The sequence below is a fragment of the Mastomys coucha genome, unplaced genomic scaffold, assembly GCF_008632895.1.
Source record: "Mastomys coucha isolate ucsf_1 unplaced genomic scaffold, UCSF_Mcou_1 pScaffold13, whole genome shotgun sequence".
Taxonomy (NCBI): Eukaryota; Metazoa; Chordata; class Mammalia; order Rodentia; family Muridae; genus Mastomys; species Mastomys coucha.
The window spans coordinates 61011868-61031244 of NW_022196895.1; the positions used below are offsets into that span (position 1 = coordinate 61011868).

The 19377-nt window shown below is 44.7% G+C and overlaps 1 protein-coding gene across 10 annotated transcripts in view; it reads left to right on the forward strand.

Annotated features, from left to right (window-relative positions):
* Nucleotides 1–19377, forward strand: part of Nedd4l (NEDD4 like E3 ubiquitin protein ligase) — a 341716-nt gene that overhangs the window by 249448 nt on the left and 72891 nt on the right. The window lies entirely within an intron of this gene.

A 19377-nucleotide genomic window follows, 5' to 3' on the forward strand; every position in this document is an offset into this window, starting at 1 on the left:
AATCTGCTCTTTTTTTTTTTTTTTTTTTTTTAACCAAGCAGCTGTTCATACAGCTTAGGCATTCTGAGGAAGTGGATAAATAAAAGCGTAGCAGTTCCGAAATGAGCAGGCACCGATGCCGTCTCAGCAGCTAGCAGCTGCGGAGATACGGTTTCTGCACCATGGGGACTTGCTTTTCTGGGCTAATCTCAGCATTTCACATTTGGCGGACACTCCAGACCCTTCTGGGTTTGTTGTTGTTTGGATTTTGGAATGTGCGTTTCGTTCAGTTCATTTTAGTTCTGTTTTCCGTTTATGTTTTGAGGCAATAGGTGCAAATAGTTGAAGTAATTTTTGCGTCATATATTTGCATTCAGATTTTTTTTCCTTTCATGTGTCTGTCCCTGGCGTGTGTGCGAGAGTTCTTAAAAATGTGTGGGTATGCGTGTAGGAGAAGATGTAAGTACATTTGTTTTCATAGGGAGGCACAAGGTTGAGTCCAAAGTCTTCCCCTTTTCTGCCTATCTTATTCACTGAGGCATGGTCCTTAGACTGAACATGTAGCTTGACATTACAGGTAGTCTAACTAGCCAACTTGCTCTGGAAACCCACCCCCCACCCTTTTGCCTTTTAAGCAGAATTTCCAGCAGGCCGCCACACCCACCTGGCATTTGCATAGGTTTTGAGACTCTAAAGTCCAAGCCTCAGGCCTGCTGCTAGTACAAGGAGCTCTTTAACCAGTGAGCCACCTCCCCTGACCTTGTGTTCTGATTTAATTAGTGATCTCCAATATGTAGCCATATAAAATTAAACTATTATAACAACAGCCCTCACAAATACGTTTGGATGACAAGTGCATTTATTTTTAATCGAGTTGAGGGGCGAGAGTATTATTAGGGCTCTCAGAGTGGAACAAAGGTAGAGAAATCTCATCTGTGCATTCCACCTCCATACTCGTGCATCATCTCCCCTGGTATGGTACACATGTGGACAACTGATGAAGACACATTAACACAAGGACTCATTACCTTCTAAGTCCACAGTTGTTAGAAGTGTTGTCAACCTGAGTGATGGGACAAGGAGAAGTCATCGTAAGATCTTAAGAGTTACTACTTCCTTTTTATTGCAGTAACCAACTACCTAACAGAACTCACATCAAAGAGGGAAATTTTATTTTACCTGATGGTTTCAAGTGGTTCAGTCCCTGGCTACCTGGTCTCGTACTCTTGGGCAGAACATCCCGAGGGTACCAGCCACTTAGGCAATAAGTGGCATTGATGAAGTTGCCGGGGCCACAAGGACACATCCCTGGGAATTTACTTCCTGAGTACTTTTCACTACTTCCTAACGCTATTGGTATTACAAATTTCCAGAGGATTGATCCATTCATGGGCCAGAGCCCTCTTGATCTGCCCATTTGTGGAAATACCATCCTAGACACGCTAACCCTTTAGACCAGCAGTTCTTGACCTGTATCAAAGTTACGGTCATGAATAGTAGCAAACATAATTTCATGGCTTGGAGCTACTACAACATGAGGAGCTGAATGAAAGGGTCACAGCAGTGGGAAGGTGGAGAACCACGGCTATCTCTCATCCAGCCTGGTTGGCAGTAAGTTACCCACCGTGACAGAGCAGTGCTCTGTTCCTTCTGGATGGACCTCAGTTGACGTAACCACTTACCTACTGGAGGACATCGTGGCTGTTTCCAGTTTCTCACCGTTGTGATAAAACTGCTATGAGCTTCAAACAAATAATCCAATGAAATTGTAAGACTTCCATATTGGCAGTATCTCATTGTTCGTGTAGCATCAGCGAGTGCAATTTAAAACGAGTTCATTATCTTATTGAGGGTAGTTTAGTACTGTTTCCAGCTTATCTGTTTCTACAAGTAGTGAAGAAAGACAGTTGAACAGATTATACATTAATAGGTATACAAGCACCCACAGCTGTAACTGAGTACTTGGGGCACACAAGTTGAAAAAAAAAAAAAAAACCTGGCCAAATGTTTTTGAGAAGGAATCTATTGATAGGACAAGAAAATTTCCAGGGTTTTTTTGATGAGGTACCTTGACAGCAAGAGCCCTGAGCCTATGAACCACCACACTGCCCCCAAAATAACATGTTTTTTTTTTCAAAGACTTATTTATTTATTATCTGTAAGTACACTGTAGCTGTCTTCAGACAACACCAGAAGAAGGCGTCAGATCTCATTACAGATGGTTGTGAGCTACCATGTGGTTGCTGGAATTTGAACTCAGGACCTCCGGAAGAGCAGTCAGTGCTCTTAACCGCTGAGTCAACTCTCCAGCCCCCCAAATAACATTCTTAAGTCAGCCACACCTGCAAACACTGTCTTCCTCATTAGGCCGGCCATGACCTAGCTTCCCATTTTTCACATTTGTGTGGTTTTCCTGAAGAAAAGACAAAGTATCCTAGGTGGAGCCTGTAGGAGTCCATCGTGCCCCCAAGGCACTATAGGGTGGTGTAATTACTAAGCACAAGCACCCAGAGAGATGGAGATGCACAAACTCTGTTTCTTGCAACAACAAGACTGCGCGCGTGCACACACACACACACACACACACACACACACACACACACAGACACACACACATACACAAGCACAGACACACATACACACACACAGACACACAGACACACAGACACACACAGACACACACACACAGACAGATACACACAACACACAGACAGATAACACACAACACACATACACACAGGCATATAAGCAGTTTTACGAGGGAAACATGAGGATCCTTGGAGCCAGCAAGTAGCACCTTCAATGAGTGTGTGAGCCCCGAGGAAGCCTGCTCTCTCTGTAATGGCTTTATGAAGGGAGTGGAGGCTCACCAGATTCAGGCTACTTCTAAACTACTTCCCTTCCCATACTGTGAATTTTTTTTTCCTCCATTGTCCCTAAGATTCCCCCTCGGAAAGTATATTCGCTGTTACTGCATTTACTTTCCCCGAGAGCCCCCTGAAGTAGTCTTTCCTGAATTTAGTTACTATCCTCCTTGGTGTGGCTCTGATGATGACTCTCTGTTATCTGCTGTCCTGTTGTCCCTTTCTCCAGTTCAGATTCTTGATGAGAGGATGGTTCCATGTTCACAGCCAGGATTCGAATCACCTTAATAAATAACAGAGTGTAAGCAAGCTCCAGGAAGTCTAGGTCAGCAGCAGCCTGTTAACATATGTGTCGCCAGTTGGTGGGGAACACAACCTTTACTCCTAACATTTGGAAGGCAGAGGCAGGTGGACCTCTGTGAGTTTGAGGCCAGCTTGGCCTACAGAGCAAGCTCCAGGACATCCAGGGATGCACAAAGAAACCCTGTCTTTAAAAAAAAAAAAAAAAGTCATGTGCCACAATGATGGACACTTTGATTTTATGCTTGCTTGGCCTGTCTTCATGAATGTCACACTTCGTAGTGTAGGCCATGAAAATATTCCTTGGAAAGAGGAAAGTTGTTGTGATTCCTTCGTATGTGTTAAGAGAACCTAAGTTTCTCGTAGTTGTAACATGGGGCATTGGAACAGTCCAGGGAGGCTCGATGTCCAACAACTTCTGGGACCTTGATCATCTTTAAGTCTGCAGGGAAATAAAGAAGGGCAAAATGAGCTGGAAGTTGAACCCTAGATCTACATCATTGTCCCCACTCCTTGTAGGGCGAGCTACATACTGACACTTGCGTAAAACATACCTGACATTGCTAATTAAGTTATTGGGAATGGTTCATTAGAACCGTCCATGTTAAATGTGTATAGTGTGGTGTTGTAGATTGTAGTTTACTTTCCTCACTCCTGCATTTCCTTAAGGATGGCACGTTTGTGGATTGGGTGAGCTTACTGGCTCTCTTTAACACACTACCCTAAGTACTCAAGCATTATTCTGACTGACCCCTTTCCCGTAATACACGATGGCAAATTAAACATTTCATGGGATACCATTCCACCTTGGATATAGACCAAGGTCCTAAATTACATTTTATATGACAGTGTCTCTCTGCATTTTCATCCCCTTGACATCTCGAATTGCAGAATAGCATATTTCTTCCAGGGAAAATAAATAAATAAGTGGTTATGTTGCGGACTGTTGCTAATAGCATTTGGACACTGCGTAACATGACTAAGGATTCTTTGGCAATCACATTGATGACCATTGCCCTCTAAATGTTACCTTCAATCAAATTACCTGAGTGTCTGCATGTAATAAATACCCACAGCTGTGTCTGTGTGTGTGCATGCATGTGTACCTGTGTGAGTGAGAGAGACAGAGAGAGAAAGAGAGAGAGAGAGCTTGAAAACACCTGTATTTAAATACAGATTGACTTTGCTTGGCATTTATAATCATAGTATTAACATTTCTTTTTTTAATATTTGTATGTTTGTTTGTTTATATGAGTACACTGTAGCTGTACAGTTGGTTGTGAGCCTTCATGTGGTTGTTGAGAATTGAATTTTAGGACCTCTGCTTGCTCTGGCCCAAAGATTTATTTATTATTATACATAAGTACACTGTAGCTGACTTCAGACACACCAGAAGAGAGCATCAGGTCTCTCCAGCCCTGGTATTAACATTTCTATTTCATTAAAAATTCTTACTGGGGTGCCTTTATGTCCATGGCATACATGAGGAGGTCAGAGGTCAATGCCACATATTTTCTTCAATGGTTGTCCACCTTTTTTTTTGAGACAGGATCTCACTGACCCTAGTACTCACTGGTTAGCTATACTAGCCCCTACCACCACCACCACCACAGCATTGGGGTGACAGATACACCCACCATGCCCAATATTTTATGTGTGCTGGGATCCAAACTCAGTTCCTGATGCTCACACAGTGAGTGCTTGTTGACTGAGCCTTTCTGCAGTCCCTTACATTAATTTCAAGATGGAAAAAAGAGGCTGGAGAGATGGGTCCACAGTGAAGAGAACTTGATCTTCTTCCAGGGCACCCAGGTTCAATTCACAGCGCCCACAAGGCAGGACACACTGTCTGTAACTAAAAATCTAAAGGACCCATTCTCTCTTCTGGCCTTCATGGGCATGCATGTGGTGTAGAGATTCGCCTGTAGGCAAAATACCCATAAAAATAAAAATAAATCTATTTTAAGTGGAAAAGGGAGGCTTCTTCCCACAGTGAGATGCTGATTGTCTGCATGTGATTACACCCTGCATACTTTACCCTGTGACACCCATAAGGAGCACAGGTGCCTTCTTCCACATGCCTTTTCACAGTTTGCCCTGTGGCATAGAATGCACATCACATGTGGGGGAGGGGGTGGAGGTTAACTTCCACTTTGACAGCTTGATTCTGAGGCTAACCCCCTGCCTACCCCCAAAGCTTTGAAAGGCTATCCTTTATTTTCTGCAGATGGGTAGAATCAACTTAGCTACACATGGAAAAAAATTTAGAGGTGTAAGCCAGAAGCAAAGATGAGTTTTGTTTTGTAAATAAGCAACTATCCCCTATCCCCGGCACTTTTGGCAAATATAGAATGCAGAAAAGGCTTTCTGCTTTTCATACCATTTTAAGTGTCAAAGGTTAGCTGTTTTCCATTTTTCTCAAGATAATATTCAAAATGAGGCTCACATTTGTAATTTAGTTGCAACATGTGCTTACATGGAATATGATCTGCTATGTGTCCCAATAACTACCCTTTAAAAAAATAGTAACATCTGTGCTAGTGTATTCTTAAGATTTCTTTCCAGAAAAAAAGAACAAATGCTCACAGCATAGCCATACCACCACCACCACCCACTGTGGAATTGAGTATCAGCGGGGAAGTCTTAGGTGACATGGGAAACTTCGTGCCATTTGTATTTTCTAGAATGTTCTCATTCACGCATATGTTGCTGGTAGCCTCCTCTCATCCCTTTTTTTGCAAGTGTATGAGTTCAGGATGCATGCATGTATGGGTTTGCCTGCGTTAGGGATACACATGGAGGGTGCACACATGCATGTAGGCAAAGTTGACCTCAGGTTCTTTCCTTAATTGCTCTCTGTTTGTTGAGAAAGGGTCTCCTTTTTGAGTCCAGAAGTCACCTGTCAGCTAGTCTAGCTAGCCAGCTTGCTCAAGGGATCTGCCCAGGGCATCTGCAGTGTGCTGGCTCAGACCTGGAATTTCAGGTGGCTGCCATCCATGCCCTCTGTTTATGTAGGTTCTGGGCATCCAGGCCCACTCTGGTCCCCACTTTTGTACCATAAGTTCTTTATCCATTGAACCATTTCCCCAGCTCCACCTTCACCCCCATATCATCTTCTAATGAAGAAATTTAAAAGGCCATTCTGAAATCCCAAGAGAGTGCCCCCTATCTTGAATTTAGACCCAGTTCTGTAATCTTTCATCTTGGTCCTTTTCTTACATGGCATCCCTTCATTTATTTACTTTTTAAGGGATAGTGAACTTTATAACATCTTGTTCCATAATTTTAAAAACAAAACAAAACAAAAAACAAAAACAAACAAAATTTCATGGTTTTGCCCCCACAGAATAGAATAGGTTTCTCAAACTGAACATACTGAACTCTTTGCAGTACACAAGGAGGTCCTTGATAGGAGGCCAGATGAGCTCACCCACAGGGTTGCTGAAAATAACTGTGTGCTTTCCAGTTGGCTGGCCCTGGCAGTAACTCGCTGCTCATCCTATTTCTCAACAGTAAATTTGAAATGCTCACTCCATAGCTTCCTAGCATTCGGTGTGGTGTGAACTTGCATGAGATTTCTGCACACGGATGTTCAAGAGGTCTTTAGTCCCAAGTTTCTTGGCCACAAGAAGGCCCAGAGCCTTAACCAACTAGTTGATTCATCAGCTAGGACCAGCACCCCAAGCCCTAGACATGCCCTAAGCCTGTCAGACAGTAGTTCTCAATCTGTGGGTATCAACCATTTTTGGGTTGGTTGAACGTCCTTTCACAGAAATAACCTAAGACCATCAAAAAACACAGGCACTTACATTAGGATTCACAACATTAGCAAAATTGCAGTTATGACGCAGCAACAAAAATAAATTTATGCTTGGGGTCACCATACCATGAGGACCTGTATCAGAAAGGGTCGCAGTGTTAGAATGGTTGAGAACCTCTACCTTAAGAGATCTTTCTCTGTACCCATCACTGGTGCCTGTGTATTCGGACTTTGTATTCCTAGTGGGGAGTGTTTTTCTTCCTTTCCTCTTGCTTCGAGACATCAGTACAGGACATCCAACAGAGGTGAGGGTCAAGGCTAAGCAGCATCAGGTCGCAAGGTTTAAGTAGGTGATTCCTATCTTCGTTGGACAGCCCTGTTGTGGGTTTTGGTGGCCTCGTCCTGGTGGGCGTTCCAAACAGCACATACACTTACTACGATCACAAGTATTTGTCTGGTGGTCAGTCACGATCCTTAGAAAAAAATCATGGGGGAATAATTAAGCTTTTTCTCTCCAGGTTTGTCCTGTGTGTGGGGATATTACAAGTCTTGTGCTTAGCACTCATTCTAATTGTCTTTGGTGGCTTGATCATTGAAATCTTCTGACAGGGACATCCTTTCCCTTTGAGCCTTTTCCTTCAAGCATGCCCCAATCCTCTTGCCCTTGGTCTTGGACTTCCCCGGCTTTGATGGCGATACCACTCTGTGCTTCTGACTAGAGCTTGCTTGACACAGATACGGCTCCTTGTTTCAGCAACTGCTTTAGCTCGTGATTTTAAACGCCTAGTCAGGCAGGGAGCTCGCCTTTGATATCCGTCTCTATGGGTTCCTTGCAGCCATATGAGTGATCTGTCTCACCCAATATTTTACCCAGGGAGCTTTGGTGTTGTGTATTTGAGTATTCTTGGGCATGGAGGGAAATCATCTGGAAAGTAAAGACATGCCGTTCTTCAGATAAGCAGTGAGGGCAGTCTGTTTCATGGTACTAAAAACCAAATGACTCTGGAGTTAAGGAGTTCAAGTTTGAGCCTCTGCCTTCTGCCCTGGTGCTCCAAGGAAGGGCGAAGAGTTAAAGAAAGATGGAATCACAGTGATCACTAGGAGTTTCATATGGAATTACCCCAAAATGGAAAGGACTCCTTCCAGAGTGGGAGGGGAATGGGATTGTAGAGTGCCCCCATCTACTGAAGGGGCAGTGTCTGGGGACTTGTTTGATTGACCTAACAGATGAGTTGGTAGGGTAGTTAGTAGAAGGAGGAGATGCTTGTAAACATGTACAAAACACAGAGAGTCACTACCCCATTCCGACACACAGAAGACACTCAGCCAAAATGCTAGTGGTGTCACCTATAGAAGTCCCCATTACAGTAGCATCTATTGAACCTAGTTGTCCCATTTAATAGCAACTACTGTGCACAGTATAGCCATTTCTATCCTTGCTTTATGGGTGATGTTGACCTGTGGTGTAGCAACTAGGAAACTTCCCTTTGCTTATGAATCTGGTCTCAGTCGATATAGGGCTTTGATGTCTGAAGTCCAACCTCTGTACCACATTGGAAGTGAGCTCCCCACCTCAGTAAAGAATTAATAGAGCAGGCAGCCACTCCAGAGAGGTAGCTAGAGACATGACTCCTAAATGTGCATTGGTTTAATGACTGGAGTTCTCTCTTAAGGATCACATCCTCTGAGTCTATTTTAAAACAGGATTTGTCATTTTGGTTCCTTAGCCAGGCAGATATCCCTTGGCCACAACAAGCAAAATCCCTGGGCTTTGTCTGTGCACCTGTGAGTCTTAGTCCTATAAATACGTCATCCCTATTGGGCCAGCGGGCTAGGCCTCCGAATAGGCAACCAGATTCACACCCCGCCCTTGTCTCCTCCACATTCCTGCCCACAGTTATTTATAGCCACATGTAGAAATGGATCCATCTATTTCTTGTTTGGGAGAATTAACAGAGGCTGCAAGGGAATAGGAGGGGAAATTGAACCTTTATACCCGTGTTTCTCAACCTTCTTAATGATATATAACCCTTTAATACACTCTCTCATGTTGTGGTAAACCCCCGGCCATAAATTATTTCATTGCTACCTCAGAACTGTAATTCTGCTCCTGTAGTGTAAATATCTGATAATGCAGGATATCTGATACGTGACCCCGGAAGCGGTAGAGACCCACAGGTTGAGAACTGCTGCTTTATACAGTTCACAATCAGTTTGTAAGCCTCTCACTCTGGCATTTTCCCAGGTACTTGCCAACTCTGGCTCCAGGTAGTTGAAAGCCCGTGAGGAGTTTCTGAAACATGCTTGCCTCAGCATCTGTCTGTCAGAGAGCTGATGTCTAAGCTGAGATGTGCGCTATATGGGCATAGAATATCACAGTGACTGCAGTGTAGCGCCTGGCGTCCTACAGCTATGGGGCTGTTCTAGAAAGACTGGAGGATGACCACTGGCCCCACGAGGGTATAGGGATCACTGAGTGGTCTTTACTCTGCCTGACATAGCATCTGCTACAGCCCTAAACTGTCTCTAGATCCTTGAAAGTCCTTAGATGAAATGGTTTCCCCTCAAGATACATATCAAACGAATTAATATTCCCCAAAGTCTTAAATTCTCCTCTAAAGTCCGTTCACGAACACTGTGTGTGAAGAGGGGAAATATCTCCTTTCCCTGTTTCTTTCCTGACCTATGGGGAAGACGTTCTAAATCTTTGCTGAGTTTTGGGGGAAACTTTTTAATTACCTCATTAATGGCCTGACTTGATGATGGATTTTTGTGCTTTTAGACAGGGTTTCTGCTTCGTGGACCTCATAAAAGAATTTGAAAGCTCACTTCCTACACATTTTAAAATTGACGTCTGTAATTTATCAGTAGTTGAGTCCTTTAGTCCAGTAGTTGCAAAAGCTATCTAACTTTATGTTGAATGATGCTTGTATATTTTAAACTTAACTTCAGAAAGTAGCCAGTATGCCAGGTAAGTTAGTCCCATGATTGCAGACACTGCTCATCTTGAGGAAAATACCTGCCATAAACTGGATTAGCAAAGCCATTCTTTATTGTTAAACTAATTGACCATGTCAACCTTATTCTCTGTCAGAGGATTCCTGACCTCATCTCTTAAAGCAAACACAGACAAAAATCAGGTGGATACAAAATTATTATTGTCCTGTCATGGTTGTCACCTCAGGAAAATGAGGTGTGTTTTCCTTACTCCTCAGCTTCAGTTCCCTCCCAAGAGCCATATATTTTCCAGTTGGCCCTTCATTTTTCCTTATAGTTAAGAATCAGGATAAGGGATCCTTCTTCAGAAAGCCCGAGAAACGAAACTCCAGAAAGCAGGCACTATCCTCGAACACATTGGTGATAGGGAACTTGCTGCATGGGAGGGAGGATCTAGATGGTTTGGTTTTGTCCTTAGCCAGGTGCCCTGGGCATTTTGTGTATGTCCCCAGGATATGCATGTTCCGGTTCCAAAAAGCCGCCAAAGGGGAGGTAAGAACAATAATTTAAAGTGGCTTAGTTCATTCTCTTTTTCAAGCTTCTGTTCCCCTCATCTCATGTATAGGTGGTTATGCAAGTGAGGAGAGGACAGAGCCAGGACTATGCCCGTGCCCAATACGCTTCAGATTGTGTTTGCTTGGAATTCCCAGCCCTGGCACTGTACCTTCAAGAGGCTATGGAGTAGAGGCCTCAGCATGGTCAGCCAGGGTTCCCCGAGGAGAGGGTTACCTGAAGACGACAGTAGCTCCCTCAAGACTGTGAACTATGAGTGTCCAGCTTGCCGGGCTCCTCTTCCGGCTGCTGCCCTCCTGTTCTGTAGCCCATGAAGGCTTCTTACCCTTCTTCGGGCAGTGCTGGCCCCTGTGAGTGAGCCACATGGGAGCTTACATTCCTTGCAGTCTTGAGGCTCTCCCTGGAGGTCAGCTGGACTCTCTCCCCTGCAAACTGATGGAGTCCACTGGCCAGAGGTGTGATTGCAGCCAAAACATGACCAGTGGAGCAAAGAGACCTAGAAGGATCTACCTAGGATGCCAAAGCTCAGATTACAAAGCGTGTTTCGTAGAGCCCCTGAGGAAAAGTGAATTAGTGTCCTTGCATAAACCTCTGTGAGTCTAACTTAGCATCCTCAGTCATCAAATACCCAAGGATGAATGAACACCCAGCACTCATGCACGCTACCATGTCATACATGGTTTCTGGTTCGCAGTTCTCCATATGTCCAAGCTATTGGCCAGCTGGAAAACAAGATGGACCATTGGTATCTCATGCTTTGACCTGTGAGGAAGGGCCTTTAGCATCAAGCATGGTAACGAAGCAAAATAATAAATGATACTGAACCTGTCGTACACTTTTGTTCATCTTCCCCTCAATTCATACTGCTTCCTGACCCTTCATTGTTTACTTTCACTATCTGGCATTAATTACCCATAGTTATTCTATTCTTTGGAACTAAAGTAAAGAGACAAGACCTAGAATTCTCCTTTCCCCTTCTTATACATCCAACATTTAAATTGGCCACCAAAAATTATACTTTAAAACTTCCCAAGAGAAGTAAGACCAATCCCCTGAGAAAATCATCCTATAATGAAGACTAACAGTACCTCAAAACTCTTAAGTCCATAATTAGGCTGTCACTGTATGAAAGAACCCAGCAAAACATTGTCATTTAGCCATAAAGGTCAGCGTACAGGTAGAGCTTATGAGAATTTTTACCTTGTTCTCTGCAGGTTGTGTTCTTTGAAGGTGTTTTGATTTTTGCTTGTTTTGGTTTGTTTTGGTTTGGTTGTTTTGTTTTGCTAGGACAGTCAACAATCTAACCTTGCTGTACATGGAGGTACTGAGGGAAGGATACAAGCGTGGAGCTGCTGCTAGTGCCTCCAGCTTGTCTGCACTGTGTTCGGCAAGGAAAAAATAACTTTATAGGAAGTGTGTCCCCCCAAGGAGCCACGTGCCACTAGGTAGTTGTGATGCAGATGCCCCAGTTAACTGTGAAGCCAGACTATCCCCCAGAACATAGAAGAGGACAGGGTCCTCTTCCCTCTGAAGGGATGCACAGCAATAGATTATAGTTATGAGCAGTTATTGATAGATTATAGTTAGTGTTCCTTGGCCTGGCCTGATACATGACTTGTCTTCATAGACAGGGAGAGGATTGTAAGGACCGACAAGTCTTGGTGTCCTGGAGAGCCAACTGGGTGATGGGAGACAGATGCTGCTGTACTTTCCTATAGTATAGACTTCTACCTCTCGTCTTCTGTATTGTGTATGTCAAAGTGAGGTGGGAGCATCAGTCTTAGAGGATTACTCATGAGTGGAGACCAGGCTCAACAGTCCCAGCATGCTGTCCTTGATCATCTTCATCTTCTGTTTAATGCCCCCGCTGCCTCCTCACACATAAGCAAGCCACAGGACGCCTTTGGGGCTCTACCGAATAGTTCTGACGGTCAACTTGGTCCAACCTAGACACCCCACAGAGGAGAGTCTTAGTGAGAATTGTCTGGATGAGGTTGTCTTACGGGAGGGAAGTGTGTTGTTACGTGATGTAAGAAAACCCCTCCTACTCCATGCAGCACTAGTCCATGGACAAGAGTCCCACAAATGATCAAAGACATGTCTCCTCTACAGTCATTCTGGCCTTGGCCGTGGCAGAACCAAGTATTCTCGGGATTCCACAACACGCTGTGCAGCCTGTCAGAGCACTGTTAGAGCAGTGGTTCTTATGGGTCATGACCACTTTGAGGTTGACCAACCCTTGGACAGGGGTCACTGAAGGGCATCAGAAAAGGATTTGATTTACATTACGATTCCTAAAGGTAGCAAAATTTATAGTTATGAAGTAGCAAGGAAAATAATATTATGATTGGGTTACCACAACATGAGGAACTGTATTAAAGGATAGCAGCATTAGGATGATTGAGGACCTACTGTGTTACAAAGAAGCTGCAGGATGAATGGGTCTGTACACAGGGTGGTAATGGACATGTGGGTTGTCTAATGTGAAGTGATGAGAGATGTAGTTTCCTCTGTCTGAGAGGGATAAGGAGACGTTGTGAACTTAGCAGGACTGTCTCATAAGGGGTCCACCCAGCCTTCACACCCCTCCAGTTGACTTGTATATTAAATTCTGAATACTAATTGCTTATATTGTAAGGATTGTTCCTGTGACCCTGCACCTGGAATGCACTCACTATTTGAGGAGAAAGCAAGTGAGTGCTCTCTAGTCACCTCCAGCCACTGGAGCATAGAGGGCATTAGGAATCTCATTTCCCTGGTCTCATAGCTGAGAACTCTGAGCAGCTGGGACCTCATTTGAGCCCATGAAGCCCCAGCGCATACTGGCCTAGTTCTGTCCCTGGACTGCATCCAGACTACAATGGCAGGGCTGCTTGTCTGCCGGCACAGTTGTTCCTTGCTCCATCTACCCCTCTATGCCTTCTGTTTGTGTTTTCAAGAAAAGCATTCCTTAAAATAGATGTTCTTCCTGATGGGGAGAGGGATGATGTGGGGCGGCCATGTCACTTCCCAGATGGCTTTCACTAGAGCCTGTTCAGGTCCTGGGGGTTTGCTGTGAGACTGTGTTGACATGGAGGCCTGGTTTGTTGTTGCAAATAAGAACCACTGTCTCCAGGATGCACCTTACTCTGTTTCAGTGGATGACAGATTTCAACCCTACCAACCAAAGCTGAGTGGCACAGGAGCCAGCAGTGTGAGAGCCGTTTAAATCTCCCCTTGTGTGTGTGTATGTGTGTGTGTGTGTGTGTGTGTGTGTACATGTCTGTGTACAGTGTGTTCTCCCTCCCCAACCCCCAGTGTGTGTGTGTGTGTCTGTGTGTGTGTTTGTGAGTGTGTGTGTACATATCTGTGCACGGTATGTTATCCCACACCCTCCCAGTGTGTGTGTTATATACATGTATGTGTATACATGTCTGTGCACAATGTGTGCTCCCACCCCCAGTGTGTGTGTGCTTGTGTGTGTGTGTGTGTGTACATGTCTGTACAGTGTGCTCTCCCTCCCCACCCCCCAGTGTGTATGTGTGTGTGTGTACATATCTGTGTACAGCATGTTCTCCCACACCCCCCAGTGTGTGTGTTGTGTGTGTATGTATGTGTATACATGTTTGTGCACAATGTGTGCTCCCACCCCCAGTGTGTGTGTGCTTGTGTGTGTGTTCTCACACATATGAAGTGCATTTGAATAGGAGCACAGGGATTCAGGAATTTCACTATGGCACTTTTTCTTTGATTTTAGTGGGACACCATACGGCCATTATTCTATTAAATTAACATTTTAAAGCATTTCATCTTAAAGCCAGAGGCCTCAGGTGCTAAAATGTGGGCTTATGGGATATGGGCCTAGGTGAAGGAGTCCCTTGCAACTTGGAATGTGGGGAGAAATAAGAGTGACCATGCAGCATGGGCTTTAGTGGTGTTCGTGCAGTATAGAGTATGGGCAGAGGTGAGGGCAACCTTGTATAGAGGGACCCTGGGTGGAGGGGCAGTAGGGTTTGAAGTGCAGGGGCTTCTATAGTGCACTCTTGGCAGCAGTATAATAGGACTTATGCAGTGTGGGCTACTATAGAGGCCCGTAACAGGTTCATGGAATGCAGGTACAGTGGGGCTCCTGCAGTGTGGGCTATGGTGGAGGTACAGTAGAAACTTGGGTGGTAAGGATGTGAACAGAGATTTAACAGGGGCTCATGGGTGTGGGTGGAGGCATAGGGGCTTGTTGCAGTACATGCTGTAAAAGTACATACTTTCAATATGTAGGCAGAAGTAAGTGGGGTCCTGTGTTGCACTGGTTAATAGGTGGAAACCAATAACTCTTTGTGGCCTTTGAGCCGCAGCACTCTTCTGTCCACATGGAATGGGCTGAACCGCCTGACAAGTGGAAGGAAAACACACGTCTCTCTCTCTCTCTCTCTCTCTCTCTCTCTCTCTCTCTCTCTCTCTCTCTCTCTCTCTCTCATTGGCTATAACAAAGCCAGCCAGCTACATGCCTTCCTGAGGAATGAGGCAGGGTCTGAAGAAGGAATGCACTGTCACCTTCAGGTGGCCTCCCCGTGGAGGGCTTACTGTACCTGTGACATTTGATCCAAAAGTTTCTGTGGACGTTACTTAAGCCATTTGTTCTTCAGAGATCAGCGCACATGCTTCCAAATGGCTCTAACATAAAACAGTTCCCTACACTATTGCTATGGTGCAGCAGGCTTAGAGGCTGGGCTGGGTTGCTGACTGTGTGAGGGGAGGTCACTTTTTAACCTGTGGGTTAAAAAGCACTAACTGAATGAGTAGCAGTGTTTCCTTATGGGATCATTGCCCCTAGGACTTGCTGACCCTTTTTGATGTCTCACGTGTGGAGGTAGCATGTGTGGCCCGCCACCCTTCTGAGGAGGAGGTTGTGTTGTCTGTCTCAGTGTGTTATGTACAAAAGTGCAACTATGTTCTGTCTTGATGCATGAATTCTTCTGAATCTCGAGCTTACACTGTAAATCCTGTAGACTTGGATTTGTTGTAAGATCTTAAAAGTTACGACTTAAAAGATGTCCAGGGTAAAGCTTCAGGCAGGAGCACTGGACAGTTTTCAGAAGATTAGCTTGAAGATTTATATCATGTAAAAGGAAACAATTTTTTATAGTGGGTGATTTTGGTATGTGTTTAGCATGTGTGTGTGTGTGTGTGTGTGTCCTATGCCTGTGAAGACCAAAGGTCAATATTGACTGTGTCTCTGCCTCCCTGTACTCAGCTTACAGATTGGAGGGGGTGGGGGTGTAACCTCCCATACCAACTTTTCAAATAGGTTCTGGGATCCAAACTCAGGTCCCTATGCTTGCAGTAGCAAACACTTTACCCACTTGAACCATCTCTTCAGCCCCTATAAGCTCATCTTAATCCCAGCTCAGTCGGTGTGTTCACTTACACATGGAACTGAAAGGGGGGTCTTCAAAACACTGCTTGCATTTCACGTGAGGCACTGATGGTCTCCGCTAGCTACCATTTTCCAATGAGGGCCGCAGGTTAGCTCAGAGTTAGAGACCTGCATTACGTGCAGGAGGTCTTAGATTTTACTCCCAGCACCAGAAGGGGAAAATTTTAAATCTTACTAATCACTACCTGCCTATGTACTATGAGGGTGTATAGGGTTATTTCTATTAATTGCTGAGCCCTGTGATACATCTTGCCGTAGAGACTCAGCATCGCCCCCGGGCACCCACCCTTCCTGGCTCCCAATGACTCTTATTCCCAGATAGTCCCCTACCCTGCCCCTCAGCTTTTGTGGGCCAGGGTCACACAGCCTCTGTCTGGAAAAGAATGGGCCTTTTTCAGTGGGGTTGTGCTGGGTACTTAGTGAGTTTGGATTCCACCCTTCAGTGGTGCTCTGACCCACACACAGACCAGGAGACGGTGTAGACTTTGGAGTGGGCATGTTCCTAGACAGACTGAATCTCATGTATTTTGAAGACAGATAAGCTTGGTGTCCACTTCAGTGCTGCCACCTCTGACAGTGTGTGCAGGACACTGGGGTCTTTCTCAGTGTTTCTCTGGAGCTCTGGATATGATCCTGGTCTGACCCTGATGGCATCTAAAACCCATGACAGCATACCTACATATATACATAACATAAATACAGTGCACACTTGTTTTAGAGGGTCACAGGGTACTTAATTAAAAGGGACAAAGTGATACACACCTGTGATCCCAGTGTGTAGGAAACAGGGCAGGAAGATCTCAAGTTGGGGGCTAGCCTGGGATATATATAAATAAGATCCTGGCTCAAAAAAGCAGAAGAGGCAAGGAGTAAGCAGAGTGAATGAATGAATGAGTGAACAAATGAATGAATGAACGAATGAATGAAGAAAGGCAGTCCTGAATTGAGTTCATCAATGTTTAAAGAATGAGACTAAGGTCTGTGTATTTATCTACTTTTCCAGTGATGTAATTAAAACTTTCTTTTACCTTACATACCTGTTTGAGAGGCTCCAGTGAGCATTCTCCCTGTCAAAGAGAGCATAAGTAACTTTGTTACTAACCTGCATGTCTTCACTCTGAATAAAAAAATGAGTAATATTGGTTACCTCTACAAATAGTCACAAGAAACGCCAGGTTTGCTGTGAGCTACAGTTTGGGTTTTGTAGCTTATTGTAGCCAGCATGTTTGATGGAAATGGTGTTGCGTTGCAGATTACTAAAAAAAAGACTAACCTTTTTATAACATGGCTTTAAGAGGTCACTCTTAAAGGACATCCCAAGGATATTGTGATGGCCACAGACTGTCTCTGTCAATGTCTAGGCAGGAGCCTCCACACTTTATCCATCCCTGACTTTTGTCTGGCACAAACATGTAACAGAAGCTCTTTTGCATGCTGTACAAAAGTCAAGGCCTCCAGGGGGCTCACCCACCTCTCCCTGCTTTTTCTGTGACATCTTGTGTCAGAGTGCTAGACTGGCCTGACTGAGGCTCTGGAACAACAACAACAACAATAATAATAACAACAATAATAATATAATTTAGTCTCCAACACTTAAACTAATCATCATCATCATCATCATCATCATCATCATCATCATCATCATCATCATCAGTACTCAGCTGCCTGAACTCTCCTTGGTTTGGGAATGCTTTGAGACCTGAATTTCTCATTCAAACACATCTTGCATTGACAGGTGAAATACCGGTTTAAGTCCATTTATTCCGACCATAAGCTCTCTCACACTTGATCTCTGTTTTGTTTCAAAGCTCGTTTTTCCCTTCCAACTCTCCTGATATAAATCAGTAAAAGCCTTCAGTTTCCTTCCTTGATGCAGCTTCTTTATCTTTGGGTGTTTAAGAAACATTGTTACCATGCCAGGAGGAAACCCCACCACAGACGAGCAGATTTCCCAGCATGGCCTGACTTGGAGAATTCAGTAAACAACTTGATAATGAGGTAGCATAAAATGACATGCCAAGAGAGCAAGGCAACAGAAACCCCAAAAGTCACTCCAAATCGTATTACCATGAGAGTCCCCACAACTGGGATGCAACATCCCAAGAGTTGGTGTGTATTCGTCTTGCTCTCTAGCACTTACTCTGATGCACAGAGTGTAGGTTGGGGCGGACTCAGGAACCACCACCCAGTTAGGCACTCAGTCCTCTGGGTGATCTTACAGCACTCAGGTGCAAGCGCCTGCTTCTACAGCTTGCTACCTAAGCACAACACAGCCTGTGTTGGACACACGTCTTTGCTGCCATCACTGTCTGGGCTGGGTTGGCTTTTAGCATTTGGCTAGAGCTGAGCTCATGTCGTCAGTTTGAAACTAACATCTTTCCAACAAACCGCCGAGAGTACGTAGAGATGGATCCTGAGGTTTTGCCACTACATTTGAGTTCACAATTCATGAGCTGTCTTTTAGATACCCCTGTCCCCTGACGATCACTCGCTGTGTCCTTCTAGTATCAGTCGTGGAGTAGGCTGGAAAGGAAGCCATTCTGAAGAGCTACTGCTCCTTTCGTGTGCACAATTATGGCTGAGAGTCAACAAGTCTTATTCATTTGTTTGTTGTTTGTTTGTTGTACAGTTAACTGATATTTATACAACTCTGGAATTTATAATGGCAACCAGATAGAGGACAAACGAGGCTGCTCCATAAGTCCTTATATGACTGTCATTGGTATGCATGAGGGTGGCTGCAGATGGGACTGCAAGCTAGGCAGAAACACTGCCATTATTTTTCAGGCCTTCTGTTGACTGCCGCTTCAACATACAGAGTGTATTAGCACCTCCCTTCCAGCCTTTTGCTGGGCAAGGATCTCATGTTGGATTAATAGCTCAGAAAATGCAAGAAGTCAAAAATCCTCAAAAGCATTGGTAGCTGGGGAGATGGCTCAGTCAATAGCATCTTTGTCACGTGTGAATGAGGACCTGAGTTCAAGCCCCAGAGCCCACGTACAGATTTGGCATGGTGGTATGTGCATGTAATCCCAGTACTGGGTAAGCAGGGACGGGTGGATCTCTAGGACTTTATGGCCAGCCAGCCTAGTGTGCATGGTGAGCTCTGTGGAATGAGAGACCCAATCTCAAAGAACAGGGATGGCCTGAGGCATGACACCTCCAGCTTCTTCTTCCCGTGTTGCACATGTGCGTGCGTGCAAATGCAGAGCACGCATGCGTACACGGATCCGCCAACGTTGAGGTGACTCTCATTCTTCATACATATCAGTCCAATGCTGAGTTTCCATTACCCTTCATGCATCCTTTGGAGGAGGCAAGCTGGCTCTCCAGTTAATCACATTTTCAATCTATCTAGAAGGAAATGCCCAAGCTTGGAATAAATTATTTCCATAAACCTTGTTCGCGTTTACCTGCCGTTCCACTAAATGGGAGAAGATAAGGCGGTATCTGTAAACTGGAGTAGTTCTTAGTAAACCAACCCGGTGCAGATAAGAGTCTGTAGGTCTCCCTGTTTTGTTTTTGTTTTTGTTTGGTTTTGGGTTTTTTTT